General features: G+C 37.3%; 1 long non-coding RNA gene across 1 annotated transcript in view; it reads right to left on the bottom strand.

Moving 5' to 3' along the window:
• The window catches only part of LOC122222801, a 34,900-nt gene extending 21,851 nt beyond the window's left edge, over positions 1-13,049 (bottom strand). The window contains exons 1-2 of the long non-coding RNA XR_006203873.1: positions 12,937-13,049; positions 10,567-10,738 (exon numbers count right to left, since the gene is read on the bottom strand). This is a non-coding gene — a long non-coding RNA (uncharacterized LOC122222801). The remainder of the gene's footprint in view (positions 1-10,566; positions 10,739-12,936) is intronic.
• Positions 13,050-16,060: the final 3,011 nt, after the last annotated feature.

Below are 16,060 nucleotides of genomic sequence, written 5' to 3'. Positions count from 1 at the left end.
CTGAAGCAAGTTTTTCTAAGCGGAGAAGTTAATTCATTTCAGCCTAGCCTAGAATACTCCAACAGAGACTGCAAAAATCCTTTGAACTGAAACTCCAGCATTAAGTGTGACAGTGAAACTTTGGTTTGTGATATGGGTGGGGCCAGAAGACCTACATGTCCCCTACCTCTTCTGAGAGGCAGAGGAAGCCCAGCCTTATCTAATGGCCTTACCTCTCTATCATCCAAAGCTCAGCAGTACTCCCACTGATCCAAACAAGGCCACCTAGGCTGAGAATTCTATGAGGGTCATAAATCAACTGCTCTCTTAGGGGACTGGAAGAGCAGAATGAAGCGTGGAATAATTAGAAAAGCTGAGATACCAGTATCAGTTAACATATCCCTCCACAATTAAGCTTAATGAATTTCAATTCTCCCACTATATCCTTTTTGCACTGAACATAGAAACATCAGGTAAGTCAGCCAATACAGTGGCACTAAATGGTACCTATTAGGGCTAACTTGGCATAAGACGAATTTCACATTTTCGAGTTGGGTGATACACCCTTCAAGGTCATGAGATCTCCCAATAGATATTTTATTAGTTAAGGCAGTGGTATTCCAAGTGTGGCCCCCACATCAGCAACATCAGCATCACCAGGAAGTTTGTAAGGAGTGAAAACTTCCAGGCCCCACCCCAGACTTAGAGATTCTGAAACTCTGAAGGTGGAGTCAAGCAATAAGTGCTTTGTCAAGCCCTCCAAGTGATTCTGGATGACCCTAATGTTAGAAGATCTTTGAGTTGGGATAACACTAGACACTCTGACAAACAAACCCCAAATATTCAGTGACTTAAATGCTTGTTTCTCAGTCACATAATAGCTCCCTGTGGCAGTGGACAACTTTTCTCCACATAATGGTCCAAGAAGCCAGCCACTTTCCATCTTCCTCTATCTCATACTGGCCTTGGTTCTCTGCATATTTCGGGGTGGATAGTAAAAAAAAGAATAGAGAAGTCCCATTCTCATCTTAAAATCCCTGACTCAAAAGTAGCACATATCACACATTTCATTGATGTTAAGTAGTTAAGAGGTCAGATCTAGATACAAAGAGAACAAGAAAATATTTTCCCTGGCTGGTTACATGTCTTTCTGCCACAACTGCACTTGTCCATGGAATGAGCACAAATCTCCATTATGGCTATAGAAACTGCACTCTATAAACTCTGTGGGGCAGCCAGAGCAGAAATAGACAAAGCTCCCTGGAGCATACCCTCCGAAAGTAGTATCTTTTGGAAAATTTAAAGTATAGATATGATTGTTAATACAGTGATAAATAGGACTTATACTGCAGTTTATCAAATGTAAATGTATACATCAACTACTGGACCAACCAATTATCTAGTTAAAACTAGACAATCTAGTTATCTAGTTAAAATTCATGTTCTGGTTTGTAGGTCCTGGATGGAGGTGGAGATTCTGCATTGCTAAACGGGTCTCGGTAATTCCAATGCACTGGTTCAGGGACCACATATTGAGAGCAAGAATTCGGAGGAGGTTGCTTGAAAACACAGGTCAATTTGTTCAATATATGACTGTCATATATAAAATGCTAACGTCCTTACAATGGTCTACACAAACAGCCATACATGATCTGGTTCACTGCCCTCCCTGCTACTCCCTCAATTTTATCCCCACCTTGCTCACTTCACTCCAGCTATAGTAGCCTTACTGTTGGTCTTTAACACACCAGACACACTCCTGCCTCACAGTATTTGTAGTAATATTTCCTCTGCCCAGAACTGCTCTTCGCCAAAATGTACCTGTCAACTCCCTTCCCTCCTCCTTCAAGCCTTTGTTTCAATGTCGCCTTCAAAAGAGACCTACCCTGACCACCCAATTTTCAATTGTAACCCACCTCCTTTCCCATGTACTCCCAGTATTCCTTTCCCTGATCACCACTTCTTGATATTTTAATATGATACAGATACTAAGTACCCAAAACCATGCCTGGAGCATAAGAGATGCTCAACAAGTATTTGTTGAATGAGAAATTCAGTGGTCAGACCATAAAACCAGCCCCCCCCCCAAATCATCATGGAGTGATAACTTCTAAGTCCCCAATTCTCCTGATGTTAAATCCCACCTTTATCAAGAAATGGTCAAAAGGAAAGGGAGTAGGAAAGGTTGGTTGGATCTGGTTCTTGAAATAAAAATATCCCCTGGAACACCAACAGGATACTGACTCATTATAAAAATGGTAGACAAATTTCTCTACTTCAAGCTGACATTCTGGGAACTCCTACTTTTTTCTTTGAGCCCCATTAGCGTTAATTAGCAGGTACCCTCTCGCTTACCACAAGCCACAAAGGAAATGGATGATAGCCTTCTTGAGAGTGTCTGACCTTGGAATCCTTTTACTCTTTGTGACCTCTGATGTTCCAAAAATTCACTAGATCCCAAGTGTTCCCTACAGACATCATCTAGACTACACCTGCACACCAGCTACAAAGAGACAAAGCAAAGTAGAATCTAGGGGCATACAGGGAGACCAAGCCAGTGGAAAGAAACAAAGCGGAATATAGATACAAGGTACAAGGAGGGAAAGCTTTAACTGCTGATAGGAAAGCCAGAGCAAGAGCCAGAGTCACCTATTGGCAAGGATTCTATCAGTTAGGTGCTGGAAAAGTCATGAGTACTCCACGTAAATCTAGGATATATAAGGTAAGTGTAAGGATAGTTTTAAAGTCCAAAACAACCTTCTAGATTGCAACACAGTGTACCTTAAAAGTGAAATGTTATAGTCCCCTCCACACACACACATGTACACACTCCAGATGCACACAAGCAGTATTTCATGAATCACAAGCATTGGTATTATATGTCTATAAAAGCTGACTTAAGAGACTACATTTTCAATCACGTGCTCTTAAAATAAGACAAATGCTGTAACTCCCCTGTGTTGCTGGGAGCTTCTGCTGATAGATCCCTGGTCTTCCCATTGCCATATATTTCAAATATAAAACACATGTGGTCACCACTGACATTCTGGGATTTGTGCTGCAAACCCCATTCTCTTTGCCACTACACAATAGCAAATACTTAAACTTTTTCTAACTTGTCTATGAAATGCCAATTCCTCTGCCAGCTTGCACTGTGACCCACCGTCATGGGGTAGCTGGAAGACTGTGGTCTTCCACAGTCTGTAAGCTGGTACACTGTGACTTAGCTGAGATGCCGCCAGAATGCACTCAGTGGGGAGACACTGCTGTTCTTCCCTCCTGAGCCAGTGATGGTTCAAAGCTCCAGAATCTTGCCTCATTAATGCAGAACCACGGGTGTTAACAAATCCCAATTTCTATTCATTGTCCTTCTCTAGCTCCCTAGACTGAAGCCAGGGGTGGGAATAAGACTAAACAATGAATTCAAATAATAGGTCAGAGGATATTATCTAATCCAAGTCATCAAGTAGAAGAGAGGGCCAAAAGCCACAGGAGAGGCAAATAGGATGAATAGTAAAAATTGCACAGGGATGGATGTTTAATTCTTCCTCCATTTCCTCTTATTCTCCCTAAGGGAGTTTCAAAACCCTCGATTAATACAACTGCAGATCCGTCAAAGGAGTAGCTGGTGAACAAACCAAAAATAAATGGAAACTCACAATGAGAGATATGAAAGATAAGAGCATTATTTCTGTAGGTAATCCTTAGGCAACCAAATTTACCTCATTAATCTGAGTAACAGAAATAAGGCTGAGATCATTTTTTGTTGTGTAGTTCTATTAATATGTAAGCTTTTACAGCTGTTGAAGCAAAGCAGACATATTATTATTCTTACACTTTCCCAAACTATCTCTCCTTAGAGAAGACTCCCTCACTTGTACTCCATCTTGTGTCTCAGCTCATAGGCTACCTTCCTTTACCCAAAGGTAACAGTTGCAAGATGTCCATGTATTTATTTGTTATGGACTGAATGTCTGCGTCCCCTCAAAATTCATACATTGAAGTCCTTCCCTGAAGTGTGATGATCGTACGTGGAGACGAGGCCTTTTGGAAGTAACTTAAGTCCTGAGTGTGGGGTCCAGGTGTAATGGAATTAGTGTGCTCTTATAAGAATGGACACCAATGAGTACTTGCTTGCTCTTTCTACCATGTGAGGACACAGCCAGAAGGCAGCTGTTATCTACAAGCCAGGAAAAGAGATCTCATCAGAATCCAACCATGCTGGCACCCTGATTTCAGACTTTCAGCCTCTAGAAATGTGATCAAATATATTTACGTTCTTAAGCACCCAGTCTGTGGTATGGTTATGGCAGCCTAAGCAGACTAAGAAAAAGTTTCTCTCCATTTTTTTAGTACATCGTCAACACCTGTCGAGGACCCATTCAGTGCAAATCATATTAGATACTATGAGCACATGAATGTTGATCATACATACGTCTTGAAAATATCATACAGTGAGTGGTTAAGAGAATAATTCGGTACTTGTCTTAAAGGAATTAATTGAAATAGTGCATGTCAAATGCTTTGCACTGTGACTAATATGAGGTAAGTTTTGAAAACTATTATTTAAAAGAGTAAATGGAAGGGAAGTATTTTGGAAAGGTGGCATATCAGACTTCTTAACTACAAATTATAGAAATTGAGTTGATTTTAAACTGAGGGAGAATTTATTAACAGATATTAAATAGCTCTCAGAATCTCAGCATGGGCTACATCAGGCTAATAAGCTAGCAAGTGAGTAACGATGTCCCTAATCACACTCTGGAATCAGTCTGATGGAGACCTCACAGCTACTGCTTCCACCAGGTGCAACTTTCATAACCTTCATATTATTTTGGATAATGCTGCGAGAACATCTGGTATTGTTACCTCTTCAGATTGTATGCAGCTGCCGCCACCTTCTCTGGTATAAATGCCTCATAGCACTAGTTTCTTTGTGCCCCACTTCCTAACTCCTGGATCTGCCTCCTGAATCCTAGCTGTCAAAATTGGTGGAAAAATAGAATATGAAGATCATCATGTCTGAAAGTGTAAAATTCCATAAAAGTAGGAAAGAGAAAATAAAATGGGAAACAAATAAAACAAAAAATAGTCACTAGAGTAGTAAGGGCAATGTTATATGAGGAATACATCTTGGGCTGATCAATGAAAGATGATAAACTCTGGGAGGGGAGTATTCCAGGTCAAGTGACAGGCAAATGAAAGACTGATGCAACAATGACCCTGGCTCAAGGAGCAGAAACAAAAGCCCAGTAGTGGGCTGTGGTGAGTAGAGGAGAAAGTGGCAAAAGATGAGGTCAGAGAAGCAGGCAGGGACTCAATTAAGTTGACCTTTATAGGCTGCTATGTAACAGTGTCCTTCCAAAAATTCATATGTTGCATAATCCCAATGTGGCTATACTTAGAGAACTTTTAGAAGGTAGTTAACATTAAATCAGGTCATAAGGGTAGGATCCTAATCCCACCTGATTGGTGGCCTTTAAAAAGAGGAAGCGATAACTCTCCTTGCCTTCTCCTTACCTCTCTCAATGTCACATGGATGGAATCATACAGGATGTAGCCTTTCCAGGTTGCCTTCCTAGTAACATGCATTTAAGTCTCCTCTATATCTTCATAGCTTGATAGTTCATTTCCTTTTAATATGGAGTTATATTCCATTGTCTGGATGTATGACAGTTTATTTGTCCACTCACCTATTAAACACTGTGATTGCTTCCAAGTTTTGGCAATTATGAAGCTACTATAACTACCCTTGTGCATATTTATGTATGGTCATAGCTTTTCAATTCCTTTGCATATATACCAAGAAACTTGATTGTGAATCATAAAGTGTATGATTAGTTTTGTAAGCAACCATTGAATTAAATTCTAAAGTCTGTACCATTTTGTATACGCACTAGTCATGAATGAGAATTCCTGTTGCTACCCATTCTTGCTGGCATTTGATGTTGTAGTTCAGATTTTGGCCATTCTAAAATATATGCATTAGTATCTCATTGTTTTAATTTGCATTTCTCTGATGACAAAGGATGTGGATCATCTTTTCATACGCTCATTTAACATTTGTATATTTTCCTTGGTTAGGTATCTGTTAAGATCTTGGACCATCTCTCACTGGATTTTGGTGTGTTTTTTTTTTAAGTTGAATTTTAAGAATCCTTTGTATATTTTGCATAATGTCTTCAAGGAGCTTTATTCTTTTGCATTTTACAGTTAAATTTGTAATCCATTTTGAGTTAGTTTTTGTGAAGGATGCAAGGTCTGTTTATAGTTTTTGTTTTTGTTTTTGTTTTTTTGCACATGGATGTCCAGTTATTTCAGCACCATTTGTTTAAAAGACTATCTTTGTTCTATTGTTTTGCCTTTGCTCTTTTGCCAATATCAGCTGACGGTATTTATGACCTATTTCTGGCCTTATAATTCTTAAGGTTGGATAGTATCAGTCCTCCAACTTTGTTCCTCTCCTTCAGTATCATGTTGGCTATTTCGAGTCTTTTGTCTATTCACATAAACTTCAGAATCAGTTTGTTGTTATCCACAAAGTAAACTGCTAGGATTTCAACTGGGATTGCATTGAAGCTACACATCAAGGTGAGAGCAAAATCTTCTCAATATTAAGACTTCTTATTCATGAACATGGACCATCTCCCCATTTACTTAGTTCTTTTATTTCTTTCATCAGAGTTTTGTAGTTTCCTCATATAAATCTTCTACATATTTTGTTAGACTTGTAATTATTTCATTTTTGAAGAAACGCAATAGTGGGACAGAGAGAGGGAGACACAGAATCCTAAACAGGCTCCAGGCTCTGAGCTGTCCCACACAGAGCCCAATGTGGGGCTCAAACTTACGAGCAGTGAGATCATGACCTGAGCTGAAGTTGGATGCTTAACTGACTGAGCCACCCAGGCATCCTTAAATGTGTCTTTATATTTAAAGTGAGTTTCTTGTAGACAACATAGAGCTGGGTCTTGTTTTCTGACCCACTCTGACAATTCCTGTATTTTATTTGGTTCATTTAGACCATTAACATTCAAAGTGATTATGGATATGATTTGGAGTAACACCTACCATATTTCTTGTTTTCTTTGCCCTTCCCCCTGCCAAAAATCACAAGATTTTTTTTGATATTTAAAAAATGGTTTAATTCCTGGAGGCAAATGGGGAAATGGTTTAATCCCTGGAGGCAAACAAATATCATAGCACTGTGAGGTATCCCCTATGACTGGATCTTTTTGGAGGTTTTAACTCTCAGAATTGTTCACACTGAGCCCCCATCAATTCATCCAGAATATCCGGACATCAGAAGAAGTACAGCAGGAGAAAATAAGTGATAATAAGACCACTGTATTATAATACTTCATCTCAGAGATAATGGAAGCCTGAATCAGAATAACCGTGGGATCAAGTTAGGGACAGCTTCAAGACATGGTGAATAAAGAACCTACAGAATGTGATGAATGACTGAATTGGTAACATGAGAAAAATCTATGAAACCAAAACAAGTTACATATTTTTTTTTCATTTATTTATTTTTTATAGACAGAGAGAGAGAGAACAAATGGGGGAGGGGCAGAGAGAGAAGGAGACATAGAATCTGAAGCAGGCTCCAGGCTCTGAGCTGTCAGCACACAGCCCAACGCGGGGCTCGAATCCACAAACCACGAGATCATGACCTGAGCCGAAGTCAGATGTTCAACTGACTGAGCTACCCAGGCACCCCACAGGTTATGTATTTTAAAATACAATGGCAAGACAGGCACAGGATACAAATTCTCATTCTAAAAGGGAGAAATAAGGAAGAAGTGACAGATGTCAAGCAAGTCCAAAACTTAGCAGGGCAAACTACATTAGACCTAAAGACTCAAGAATAATCCTCTTTGATGTTCTGCTTCTGGACCCTCTGGGGCTTCCTGCTCTTGCAGAAATACTGAGGAGAACCTGTGCTCCCAGGTCTCTCTGCCTGGAGGGCCTGTCTCCACCACTTTGGTCAGCTCTGCCCCTATAGCTTTGGGAAGAGGTCAAATGGTGTGTTGAAAACAAGCTAATGGTTCCCCAATTTGAAACCAAATAGGCAGCCCAGATAGTCTTTAATTCATATTCAGGTCATTCTTCCCCTATTTTGAAGAGTAACAAACATTTGAAGCTAAATCACTCTATGATTCTGTCCTGTAAAATATAAGCAATCTCACAGCCTGTCATCATTTCTTCCCATTTCCTTCCTCTTCAGTTCAAAAAAGGCCATTGTCTTGCTGGGATGGCTAAGTCCATGGTTCACACATCCATACTAATCTCATGGATGGTTGACCATACCTTAGTGTTCTCTCAAACATGCCTTCTCCTTTTGCAGTATGGATAAGAATTGTCCAAATTTTTAAGATCTGGTACTTTTTTTTTTTAACGTTTATTTATTTTTGAGACAGAGAGAGACAGAGCATGAATGGGGGAGGGTCAGAGAGAGGGAGACACAGAATCTGAAACAGGCTCCAGGCCCTGAGCTGTCAGCACAGAGTCCGACGCAGGGCTCGAACTCACGGACCGTGAGATCATGACCTGAGCCGAAGTCGGACGCTCAACTGACTGAGCCACCCAGGCGCCCCACGGTCTGGTACCTTTTTGCTTAAAATTGTTTTTTCAAGTCATTTCTGTCCTCTTGTATTTCACTGCAAACAATCAGGAGGTACACCATTCCTTCAACATTTTGTTTAGAAATCTCCTCAGGTAGATACACAATTTCATTGCTTCCAAGTTCCACCTTCCACAAAGCACTAGGACACAATGCAGCCAAGTTCTTTGCTACTTTATAACAAATACTGCCTTTCCTCTAGTTTCCAACAACATACTCATTTTTGTCTGAGAACTCATCAGAATGGACCTTACCATCCATATTTATAAGTGCATGGCTTATAAACAACAGAAATTTATTTCTCACAGTTATGGAAGCTAAAATTTAAAGATCAGGGTGCCAGCACAGTCAACTTCTGGTGAAATCCCTGTTCCAGGTTGCAGACTGCCAACTTCTCATTGTATCTTCACATGGCAAAAAAGAGCAAAGTAGAAGCAAGCTCTCTCATGATTTGAATCCCATGGGCACTAATCCCATTCATGATGAATATCCTCCCCTAGTGACTTCATCTAATCCTAATTACCTCCCAAAGACCCCCATTTGCTAATATTTTTACACTGGGGCATAAGATTTCAATATGAATTTGGGTGATGTGGAGGAGAACAGAAACAGTACATCCATAAGAAGCAGCTATTACACAGGGCACTTTAATATTAGAAAAAAAATGTATAAATGTAATTCACCAGATTAACAGATGAAAGGAAAACTCCACATGGCCATTTAAATAGAAGTATCAAATAAAATACTTGCTTTGGAAAAAAATCTATCAGGAAACTAGGGATAATAAGGAATATTTTTAATCTCATAAGGTGTAACCAAAAGCAGCCTACATTAGATTCAAGAATATTAACTTTAAAATTAAGAAAACAAAGGTATACATTGATCATCACTTTTATTAGCATCTTAATACAGAATCTAACCAATAAGATAATGCCAAGTATGCAGCCATTTTGGAAGAAAGTTTAGCAGTTTCCTACAAAGCCAAACATACCCTTATCATATGATCCAGCACACATATTCCTATATATTTACCCAACTGATCTGAAAACTTACGTCTACACAAAAATCTGCACACAAACGTCTACAGAAGTTTTTTCCTAAGTGCCAAAAGCTGAAATAATTAAGATGTCCTTCAATGGGTGAGTGAATTTTGGTATATCTATACAATGGAATATTTTATGACAATTAAAAATACTGAGCTGCCAAATCATACAAATACATGGATGGGTCTTAAATGCATATAGCCAAGTGAAAGAAGCCAGTCTGAAAAGGCTATGTACATTATGATTACAATTATAGGACATAATGAAAAAACTAAACAAAAAACCTGATAAACACATCAGTGGTTTCCAGTGGTTGAGGAGGAGGGAGTGCATCAGCTAGATGAAATGCAGGCAATTTTTTAGGTTGGTAAAACTTCTGTAGGACACTGCAATGGTACACTGTGTGCTAGTCAAAGTCCAAAGAAATCACAGCACAAGAGAGTGAATCATAATACAAATATTAAAAAAATAATTTAGGAAGTAGGGAGTCTCAGGATGTAACTTAGATGTGAACAATCAATCCAATTACATTACAAATGTATGAAACTACTTCACTGAAAGGGGTGGGGATAAAAGGTTCTGACCTTACTACCACTAAGAAAGAAATGGGCTCTGTCAAAATGAAGTTAAAAAAAAAAAACTGCACATAAGTATGATATTCTAGTTAATAAAGTTATTTCGCATGGAGCTACAGGTTAATAATTCTGAACCCATTAGTCACACACACTGGACCTAAACAATTAAACAAATGGATACAGAAGCCAGATTTCGCACTGTTACAGTGAAAAGTAACAAGATAAGCAAGGGAAGAATGTTAGATTTATCTATGCAGTAGTTAGAATTGGAGGTCTCAGTATGAACTCATGTTCCACTTACTATACATATATGATTAAATAATTACAGATATGTTATACTCACAGGTTAGTACACACACATATTTTCCTGTTCTGTCAGCTGAGAGGGTCTAGAAGCAATGACTCTCAGTAGCAATGAGTACACCCAGTGCCTACATCTTGATTTCCAGTATCTTCTCCATTTTCCAATAAATATACAAAGTTAACTTGGAGAGGATTGCAGTGCCAAAAAAGTGCTAAAAAATAAAATATAGAATAAGAGTATGTCAAAGGACATAGGAACCAACTAGGACACTCCCAATGTCTCAACTTGAAACAATATGAGCAACAAAATAAATTTAGTTTTGGATTATAAACCAAAATACAAGAATCCATGAATCTACAACAATGTAAATAAAGGACTGCATGAATAAATAAGTGGGGGATAATATACTTTCTGTGCAGAATTCCAAATAATTGATGTAAATATGTCACCCTAAAGGAAGACACGCATAACTCTACTTCATGGGCACACTACACATATGTACATGGTGACTTCTTTCCAAAGGGTACATTAAGATACCACTCTCAGTATCAGACAATCAGGTGGGCAAAAAGGAAGTAAGGATATAAAAACTTAAACCACATAATCAACAAGATAAATACTACTTATATCAAATTTTATGATTTGATAATAGAGAATACACCTTCCCAGGGGCACAAAGCACATTCACAAAAGTTGATCATATATTCAATCACAAAGCAGACATCAGTAAGGTCCATAAAGGAGAAATATTACCAGCAACCCTCTGTGATCATACTACTATAAAGTTAGAAATTATACATAGAACGAGGGGGAAAAAGTTTATTATTTTAGAAATAAAAAACTTTAAATCTTATATTAAGCAACTCTTAGATGAAAGGGACACTAAAAACAAAATTACAGAATTTCTTTTAAAATAATAAAAACATTAGTTGGCCATACTTTTGTGGGTCTAGTTCTGGGGTTTCTATTCTATTCCATTGGTCTATGTGTCTGTTTTTGTGCCAATACCATGCTGTCTTGATGATTACAGCTTTGTAGTAGAGGCTAAATCTGGGATTGTGATGCCTCCTGCTTTGGTGGTCTTCTTCAAAATTACTTTGGCTATTCGTGGCCTTCTGTGGTACCATACAAATTTTAGGATTGCTTGCTCTAGCTTTGAGAAGAATGCTGGTGCAATTTTGATTGAGATTTCATTGAATGTGTAGATAGCTTTGGGTAGTACTGACATTTTAACAATATTTATTCTTCCAATCCATTAGCATATGTTTTCACTCTTATGTGGATCCTGAGAAACTTAACAGAAGTCCATGGGGGAAGGGAAGAAAAAAAAAAAAAAAAAGAGGTTAGAGAGGACAGAGCCAAAGCATAACAGACTTTTAAAAACTGAGAACTGGGGCGCCTGGGTGGCGCAGTCGGTTAAGCGTCCGACTTCAGCCAGGTCACGATCTCGCGGTCCGTGAGTTCGAGCCCCGCGTCAGGCTCTGGGCTGATGGCTCGGAGCCTGGAGCCTGTTTCTGATTCTGTGTCTCCCTCTCTCTCTGCCCCTCCCCCGTTCATGCTCTGTCTCTCTCTGTCCCAAAAATAAATAAAAAACGTTGAAAAAAAAAAAATTAAAAAAAAAAAAAAAAAAACTGAGAACAAACTGAGGGTAGATGGGGGGTGGGAGGGAGGAGAGGGTGGGTGATGGGTATTGAGGAGGGCACTTTTTGGGATGAGCACTGGGTGCTGTATGGAAACCAATTTGACAATAAATTTCATATTAAAAAATTTAAAAAAATAAATACATAAAAGTAAACTTAAAAAATGAATCAGGTTTTGGATGTGGATATTTATCAACTACATATGGATCCACTAAGGGCTCTGTAGAAAGTTTGAGTTTTGTCACTACAAATAAAAATTAATATAACATATTTGTATTTTACATTGTCATTAAAATTGTCCTTGGAGTAAAAAAATAAAATAAAATAAAATAATAAAAACACCACCTAGCAAATTCTGTGGAATATATTTAAGAGAGAAAAGAGAAAAGTTCAGAGTCTGAAACACTTATCAATAAAAAGAATTAAAATAATCTAATTAAATTCTTATCCTAAAAAACAAGAAAGAAAAAAATGAAGTAAACCAAAGGAACACACAAAGAAGGAAATACTAAAGATAAAAGTAAAAACTAATAAGGTACAGGATAGAAAATCAGAAGATGTAACTAATAAAGCAAAATCTCTAACAAAGAAAAAAACACATGAGTCAATAGTTAATTCAGAAAAATATAGGGAGAAAATATAAATACAAAATATGAAATTGCAAGGGAAATAACCATTAAAATAGAAGAAATGCTTTAAAATAATAGGAGAGCGCTTTAGAGAAGTAAATTTGAAAATCTGTATGAAATGCATTTTTTTAGGGACTTACAGTCTATGAAAATGATTCCATTAGTGATAGAAGAGGTAAACAGACCAATTTCCATAGAAGAAAAAAAGCAAATAAGAAATAGCTACAAACAAAATAAACACCAGGCCCTGATGGTTTCATAGGGGAGTTCTGCAAAATATTTAATGACCAGATAGTACCAACATTCCACAATAAGTTCCAGAACACTGAAAATAAAGGAAAATGATCCAATTCTTTTTATGGAATAAGAACAAAGCTTTTAGCCAACAGAATCCAGCATGGTAATATGAAAACAATACTCCATGACCAAGTAAGATTTATTCCAAATGTAAAGTTGGCTCAATTTCAGGAAATAAGACTTCATACTAATACTTCCAAACCACTTTGTTTCCATAAGTGGAGAAATTCTTTAACAAATTTTAAAACGTGTTTTTGGTAAAAATCACTCAACTAAACAGAACTCACCCTGTTCTTAAAATGAGTATTGAGAACATAAGTGGATATCCACAAAGTACAGTACTATTTAAAATTTTCCAGAGGCCAATGCAATCAGATGAGAGAAAACACTATGAGGCATAAGAGTTGGGGGAAAAAAAAGAAATTTATTATTTGCAGACTATATAATCATATACCCAGATAGTCAATGACAAAGGTAACTCAAAAAACTCAGAACATAAAATTAACATGCAGACACCAAACATGCTTTCAGAAACACAAAAGGTAATCAGAGCATATAATGACAAAGAAAGTCTTATTTATAATAGCAAAAAGGAAATAAGACACCTAGAAATAGGAAATGTACTAAATTTATACACAGAAAACTTAACATTCCTGAGATATAATATTAGACTTGAACAAATGGAAAGACATTCTTACATCTTGAATAATGTGGCTCAACATCTTATAGATTATCAGTTCTTCATAAGGTATAAATTTAATGCAACCCCCAAGAAAATATTAGTAAGCTTTTTAATAGATTTAAACATGTTAATTCAAATTTTATGTGGAATATCCAGGAAATACTATAAAAGAGAGCTACTAGGAAACAAGCCCTGGCAGACATTACAACATACTATAACACCTTTATAGTTAAAATAGAGCAGTACTGGTACATGGGCATATAGGCAGTCCAGTGGGAAAAGATTACAAGTCCAGATACACACCAAAGTGAATATTTTAATGTATGATGGAGGTAACATCTCAAGTCACTGGGGCAAGAATTGATATTTTAATAACTGGCGCTGAGATAACTGATATTTGGGTAAACATCAAAATTAGATCTATACCTCATTTCGTACAGAAAAATAAACTCCAAGTGGTTCAGGAATATAAATATTAAAAAAAATGAAACCACAAAAGAACAAGAAAAAAAATGAATGAATTTTTATAAAATCTTGGAGGTGGGGAAAGGTCTTTCTAGCTGTAACTCAAGATCCAGAGAAAATGCAAAAACTGTTAAATTTGACTACATAAAAACTTAAAACTTCAGCAAGGCCAAAACAAAACACACCACAAAGTCATAAGACAGAATACTAGAGAAAAACATTTATATATCACAAATAAAGAGCCAATAACATTAATATGGAATTCTTAAAAAATTCTGGAGGAAAAAAAAAAAACGGACCAAAATCCTGATAGTAAAATGAATGAAAAACACAAAAAAACAATCCAAACATTTTTTAAAGCCCTTAAACACATGGAAAGGCATTCAATCTTACTTATATTAATAGAATTCAAATTAATACAATTCTGAGATATCATTTCTCACCAAACAGATTGGTAAAAATTCAAAAAAACAACACACTATTTGCAAGGTTATGGAGAGACAAATTTGAAAACTTGTATGAAATAGGTTTTTTTTTATTTTTTTGAGGAACATATAGTTTATGAAAATGACCCCATTAGTAATAGAAAGCTTAAATAAATTTCCATAGAAGAACAAAAAGCAAACAAGAAACTGCTGCACGTAAAACAAGCACCAGGCCCTGACTGGGGCCCCACAGGGGTAAAAATGTAGAATAGTGTGCCTTTACAGAAGAGAATGTAGCAACATTTAACCAAAAACAGTAAATGAGAAAAAGTTTATATTTGGGGGATCTAGATGAAGGATTTAAAGGAAACCTTTGTACTATTCTTGTAGAGTTTCTATAAATCTGACATTATGTTGAAATTAAAAATTAGAAAAAAAAAAACATTGTTCTGGATGCTCTTGAAAATAGACTATAGGAGGGGCGCCTGGGTGGCTCAGTCAGTTAAGCGTCCGACTTCGGCTCAGGTCATGATCTCGCGGTCCGTGAGTTTGAGCCCCGCGTCGGGCTCTGTGCTGACAGCTCAGAGCCTGGAGCCTGTTTCAGATTCTGTGTCTCCCTCTCTCTGACCCTACCCTGTTCATGCTCTGTCTCTCCCTGTCTCAAAAATAAATAAAACGTTAAAAAATTTAAAAAAAAAATAAACTATAAGAAGAAAAGATACGCAGAAGGGAGAATTTGTTGTGTTTCAACTAGGACAGTCACAGCAAAGATTATTTGATTCTGGATATATCTTGAAGATAGAACTGGTACTATTTCCTGATAGACTAGATGTAGGGTAAGAGAGATTGAGAGGAGTCAAGGATAATTCCAGTGTTTTTGGCTTGAGTAGATGGAGTTGGCATCAACTGAAATGGGGAAGACATTGGTACAAATTTGGAGGTTAATTTCAGTTTGGGACAAATTAATTGTGAAATGTTTATTAGATATTTGGATGGGAATGTGCGTACCACACTTAATGCTTGCTATAGCTTGCACCTGCTCAGTACTCCATATATCTTGAGGCTTTGGTGTGTAGAAGAGCAGGGAAGACAAGGAAAAGAGGGAGACTTTGCCTTCCCAACCAACATAGTGAGGCCCACAATTTCAATACCACCTTCATCAAACATTCATCCTCTTGCTTCTATTTTTGGTTCTATACTGATTAACAGACTTCTTTGGGCAAACATTAGTAAAGCTTCTAGTGATTCCTCACCCATTTTCATATAAACTGAGTGTAGAACTAAGGCCACTGTCCATTATTCCATTCCAGCAAACCAAGGTTGAATTAAGAATGAAGTGTTTTTATTTTGGAAGTGGCTTTAATTCTTTTAATCGTGAAAAGCCATTATGATTAT

Source organism: Panthera leo, chromosome B3 (genome assembly GCF_018350215.1).
Source record: "Panthera leo isolate Ple1 chromosome B3, P.leo_Ple1_pat1.1, whole genome shotgun sequence".
NCBI lineage: Eukaryota > Metazoa > Chordata > Mammalia > Carnivora > Felidae > Panthera > Panthera leo.
Note: the sequence above shows the minus strand (reverse complement) of the source record. Positions and strands in the feature narration are given on the sequence as shown.